This window comes from Lygodium microphyllum, chromosome 6 (assembly GCF_053477565.2).
Source record: "Lygodium microphyllum isolate KBCC chromosome 6, Lygodium_microphyllum_v1.1.10, whole genome shotgun sequence".
NCBI lineage: Eukaryota > Viridiplantae > Streptophyta > Polypodiopsida > Schizaeales > Lygodiaceae > Lygodium > Lygodium microphyllum.
In genome coordinates this window covers 36,913,357-36,919,564 of record NC_141140.1, presented here as the reverse complement: position 1 = coordinate 36,919,564, position 6,208 = coordinate 36,913,357, and positions in this window count along the sequence as shown.

Sequence of the window (6,208 nt, the reverse complement as noted above, 5' to 3'; positions counted from 1 at the left end):
TATTGTTTCAAGCGTTCCAAGCGAGCTCTAAGGGCTATCTCTCACCTAGCCAACGCGCCATCGATCCTACGAGTGTAGTGAGCTTACCTTGATGCCTGATCGAGTACCCTCCTCTCTCTTGCACTCTGGTAGCTCCACGATCCTTGATGCTAGCTCAAGCATCCTCAAGCCTCCTCCATCTCCAAGATCCATCCTCCATAGCCGTACGTGCAAGAGAAGAGAAAAGAAGAGAAGAGAAGAAGGGGAGATGGTGAAGAGCTTCACCCACTTGATCCCTCACTCCCACACACACTTCCTCACGCTCTCACGCTCCCTCTCTCAAGAGCACACACAAGCAAGAAGGAGAGAAGAAGAGACGAAGAAGAAGACTCTTTTTGCCACACACCAAAGAATGAGCTTCTCATTCACTTTTCAACTTTATATACAAAGCCCTAAATCCTTTTTGGGCGGTCATCCCCTTTTCCCTTTTTTAAATGGCCGAGCCCTTTTTCCCATTTCCGACTATTCTAATTTATCATATTCCCAACTAATTCGTACACTTTGCACAGGAGCGAGCCTGGCACTCTTTCACAAGGATTCGGGAGCGCTTTCATATTTTAATGGTGCGCCTTTTACTCTTTTTTTGTCTCGGGGCGACACTGAGACTTTTTGAGGGTCATGCCCAAAGATTTAAAATTTTCAGGGTCTGGTTATCGGTCAAGGGGCCTTTTTCTGCTTTTATCCTGCGCCTTTTTTGCTACTTTCCTTTTTTCCATTTTCCACTCCTCTGTGCTGCGAGAAACATGGTAACACGGTAACATTACCCCCCTCCTAGCCAAGTGCCAGTCCCATGGCACTGCGGTGGGAAGTAGTGGCTAGTTATGTCTGTTGCTAGGCGGAATTGGTAGGTGGATGATACTGCTTACAAGGTGGTTGTGTGAATGAGAGGCGATGGGGTTTAATGACGATGACCAGGAGAGATTCTGGCGTGCTTTAGGCTTCATGAAGATGCTCGGCATCTTTCACACAATTGTGGCATCCATTATATAGCCGGTCATCCCTTGAGCATCAGAAACACTTGAAGCAATAAGCAATCCCTTAGGAGGATGGTATTGGAGGGATTTATCCTGGAGAAGCCCCCCCCGAATTCTGCCTTGACAATGATATGGTTTGTCTTCGCATTGAAAAATCTGTGTCTTTGATTTGAAGATCTTTGTCTTTGAGTTGAAGGTCTTCAGTGCTACGTTGAAGATCTTCAACCTTGCATTGAAATTCTTCAGGCTTGTGGAATCAATAAGTGATCCGTAGATCTTGAGGCGTTGGGCATGCACCTTTGGAAGATGATGTTCCAAGATCTATGCCAATGGCAGGTCTATTACTGAGTACTCCTTGTGCTTGATTTGGTTCAATCATGGTAGCCATCAACAGGCAGATGGCTGGTGGACAAAGCACGTTGGTCCATGCACTTCAATGCAGAAAAGCTTTTGAAATAGCAGCAATGGTGTCATGTCCGGCATATGGAACAGATTTTGGTCATTCAAGGATGCCGATGGTGATCTTCTTCAGCTGAGTAGCCAGTTCTTGAAACTCGAACATAACCTGCAAGAAAAGTTGTGCACTTCCTAAGGGGTGTGTCTACCGCTTCGTGTAGTGCGTGGTGCCCGTGGGAGTGGAACTGGGAGATGGGTCTAACCTTGAGCAAGCCCTTGGTAATGTCCACACTTGAGGATCTAGTTCGTGTGTCATTGGAGGTGTGGTGCAAGTCTTAGGGTGATAGGTCTGAAAGTCCTGCCCTTGATGTGCCCTAAGCGTGAAGTGGGGAAGGGGCTAGGGAGAACCCTAGGTGCAGTGACTGTGGTGCACGACAAGGCAAAGGGGAGTTGCAAGCGGATTTTGCGAAGGTCTCTCTCTCTTATCTTCGCTTAATAGTAGATGCATCCCTTGGCTTTGCTATGCTTTGCTGTTGTCTCTTATTTCCAGTTTACCCTTTTCTTTTGTTGCCTTGTGGCTTTAAAAAAAAAATTAAAAAAATAAAGAGGCTTATACATAGATGCATGTGATATAAGGGAATGACGGGAGTTTAATCCTCGTCATCCAAATGGCGGGTAGGGGATTGTGGAGGGCGGGGGGCCTTGTTAAGGAACCTACGACTCAGCAAGTAGCCCTTGAGATTGAGGCGGGTTTTGAGAGTGGTGGTGGAAAGGAAGGGGTGGTTGCACTGTGTGAATTTGCTACTGCTCATATCCTCAAGCAGTGCAACACAGAAGGATGGCAAAAGAGTAGCGCGCATCATGAGACGAGTCATGGTGCTGCTGTCTATGGCGTTGGGGTCGAAGAAAAGGGGTGGCAGGTGGCATTCTTGAGGGGCAGGCTCTTGGTGGACTAGGACCCTAATTAGTCTGAGGTAATAAGTTGTTATGAAGGTGGGGTTAGGGCAGGAGGTGAACTTACTAAGGAATCTATCTATAGAATTGTACAAATCAGGGAGGGTAAATACAAGGGCATCCTTATAGGAGGTGCTATTGGCGTTATAGATGATGGGGAAGTTGAACCTGCCATGGATGGACGGATTAAAATCCACTCCTACCCTTCGAGGATACGGCATGAAAATGGGGTCGTTCCTCTCAGAAGGGAGGGTGTTACAAAAAGCCATCTAAGCATCAAGGTTGACATAAAAAATGCGTCTTCTCGAGGTGGGTTGGCAATTATAGCCTTCCACCGATCTAGGCACCTGGAGGACTTTATCCTGCCAAAATTTGCTGTCCTCGGCTCCCCAAGCAGTTGGGTTGGCCTCTCACTTCGCTAGCCACTTGTCCTTGAGCCTTGCACCCATAGCGATTATGTCGTTTACAAGTTTAATGGGATTACTCTGTTTAGTGTAGCGGGAAGCTCAATGCTCAAGTCGAAGGGATCGCGGGCACATTCGTGCTGTTCCCAGATAATCAACTCTGCATGGAATTCGGCGGGGAGATTCTCGGGGCGCGGTGGGAGAGGGGCAGGTTGTCTTGGAACATGTCTAACGTTCAGCTTTTTCCTTGCCTTCTCTACCATTTCTCTCTTGCGCTTAGCCAGGGCTGCTTTCCTCTCAGCAGATGTGTCAGGGAGTTGCACTTCATCTTGTTGTGGAGGAGGGGGTGGTGGGACATAGTCCTCCTCTTGAGGTCCTAGATCAAACTCTGGTTCACCCCCTTCTGCTTGCACGTCTTCTTGCGCCTTCGCCTCTGTGAAGCCGAGTTCGTCGATTTCCTGCACCGTCAGGCCTACCTATGCAAGATATCTTCTTTGCTCCTCCAGGCTCTGCGGGCAGGCTTCCTAGCTGCAGTGGTACATGTAGGACTGCTGTTAGGGCTCTGCATGTAATGGCTAGCGTCTTCTGCAAGTTGATCATTGGCTTCGTCTTCTTCCGGTTTGGTGGAGTGGAGTAGCGTGTTGAGGAAGGTGTGCTGCTGGGCTATCGTGGAGAGCTGGGCCGCCTTTGCGTGATTCTCAGCAAACACTCTATCTCCTTCTGCTTTGGCCAGCTGACGTGCCAGGTCTCGTATTCTTCTCTCATTGTGGTCAGCCCATTTTTTCGCTCTCTTTTCCATATCTTCCAAGCTCTCCCCCTGATGGAGGGTCATAAGCATGAGTTGTTGTTGCTAGTCCTCGAGCTCGCAGTGTAGGCGGGACTGCTCCTGGTGTTCATTGGTGATGTGTGCGTTGAGTTGGTCTAGCTTCACCTGCATCCTTTGCACCTGCTCTCCTCTTAGTTGATCCAGCTCTACAGCCTCCTGTTTGATCTTCTCAAGCTGGTTTTGTGCTTCCAGGTTGATTGCAGAGAGTTGGTCGTTCTTGCACCGCAGGTGAGCATTGGTCTCCCTCTCTCCATTGAGGCGATCTATTAAGATTTTTCTTCTTCCTTCCCAAGCAGCGTCACGTTCCTTCAGGGCTTTTGATTCTACTGCATTCCTATTGCTAGTTTCTTCCTTTAGCACAATAATCTCCCTTTGGTATTCTGCTATCTGCTTTGTTTTCTCTAGCTGGAGAGCGGCTCTGATTCTCGCTCTGTTGCCAGCTCCTCCATGGTTGTTCTCTTTTCTTCCTTGGCCTTTTTTAGCTGCGAGAGCAGCTCCTTAATGTATTCATCATACTGGCTTGCTGGAGATGGGGGATGGGACATGGTGGCGGTGGTGACAACGGCTTCTGTTTTCTGCCTTTTTAGCTCTGGCCTTGGCTCCATATCAATCGTGGCTGCCCTCTTTACTCCTGACGCTGGGGTGGCCACGCCCGCTTCTCTTGCCAACTCCCTTTCCACTAGGAATTGCAGCCAAGTGACCATGTTGTTCTCATCTTGTTCTCATCGACTTTTGGAGTGGAGCCTTGGGTGGCGGTGGCAGTGGGCGTTGTCATGATGAGAGTGGCTGGCGTGGAAGGTACGAAGGGGGGGGAGTTGGCGTCATCGGTTCTTTGCCTTTTCCTTCTGCTAGGGGTAGGGGTGTGATTTTTGGCACACTGGTACTGGAACCAGGTGCTTCTGTTCGGTGTGGGCTCTTTGCGCCTTCCTCGTCTCTTTTTTGCTGCTCCTTAATGGAGCGACGGGTGGCCAACGCTATTTCTTCCTCTTCCTTTCTTCTCAACTCCTCTTCAGTCTTCTTTTTTCTCTCCTCCTCATCCCTGACCAACTCCCTTTGAGCCTTCTCCAGATCTTCCTTTTATTTTTTCTTGCACTCCTCTTCCTTCTTTCCATGTAGGGCTTTTGTTCTTTGTTCTACGTGCCTTTGTGGGCTGCCCTGGGACTCTCCCTCTTCGTCTTTATTAGTCTCCGTTTCATTTGAAGACCTACGCTGCTCTTCTGTGTGAGGTGGGGATTGTGATGGTGACTCGTCACTTCCTTCTTCGCCTCCCTTCTTATCTTCTTCTTCCCGTCCTTGCCTTAGTGCTTCTTGGTTTATGGCAATAAGGATGCCTCCAAACCCTATGGTTGCGGCTTTGGAGGATGACGCGTTGCGTGTTGATCGGGATGATGGGGATTCTCCTCCAGCAGCTCTTCCTCCTGTTGCTAGGGCCTTGGTCGAAGCCTCTATGGTTCTCCTCACAAACCCATTTAGGTTTACCTCGTCCAGTGATTGTGCCGCAATGCTGTCGAGAGCAGAGGCACGTTGATCTGGCTCATTATGTTGTTGTACCTTTGGCTCGAGAACAAACGTGCACCATTTTTGCTTGCAGCTGGATGTCTGGGTTTGGGATGTTTGCCAAGCTAATCCCATCGTTGGTATGGACCTTCACCTTGTCCATTCCCAACATGGCGTAGATGTCCCTCTTCGGCTTTCTTTCCACCTTATTCGGCAGCCCCGTGCCCTTTCCACCAACTCTGGGGTCAGCTTGATCTGTACTTTCCTGGTGGCTTCATTCTCACGCACCTTGATGGTGCCTCTGTTTCTATTAAAGGTGCGCAAAAAGTCGGCACACTGGGTGTAGTCCACCCTCTGGCCCACTGCGTCTAGGTATTTCTGCAGATGGCACTGGTCTATGATCTAGCGCACTGCCGGCTCTTCGATGGCCACGTCTTCAAGGTTGAAGATGTGACGAAACTTCAACTGGTTGAAGGCTCTTGTCTCCACCGTGAGGCCATACTTTGCTTGCTCCTCCTCCGAGAAGGGGAGCTTGCTCGCTTTGTCCTGGCTTGCCATGATCGATGCCTGCAAGTTCAGCCATTTCCACTATTAGTGCTTTTTAACAAATAACTTGTTGAAAGAAGAAAAGCGTAGCAGATTTTATTGATCTGGAATATTTTGAGTATAGACTTAACTTTTCTTTTCAGACTTTTACCATTACATCTTACCATTGCATTTCAAATTTTATTGACATTTCATACTTGGTTTACTTTTTAACTTCCACCTTACCCCCTCTCCCTTTGGAACGAGAAGAATCCGTCCTAGGATTGGAGGTTGAGAGGACAAGGGCGTTCAACATAAAGAGTGTCGGTCTATTTGTGCAAGAGCCAAGCATAGAAGTTGGGGTTGTACTCTAGCTGAGCTTCACGGTCTAATTCGAATGGACAGATACCCATGTGCGTGATGTATGTCAGAACATCAGTTAGGAGATCGCCAGAATCGACCCGACTTGCAATGCGGAGCTCTTCTTCTGTTAAGAGGCGGTCAAGGTAGGGATGCTCCTTGATGTGCTCCTCCATGGGTCGGCCATAAAGAGTGGTTAATACTCGATATGAGGTTGACGCGACGTAGGTGGG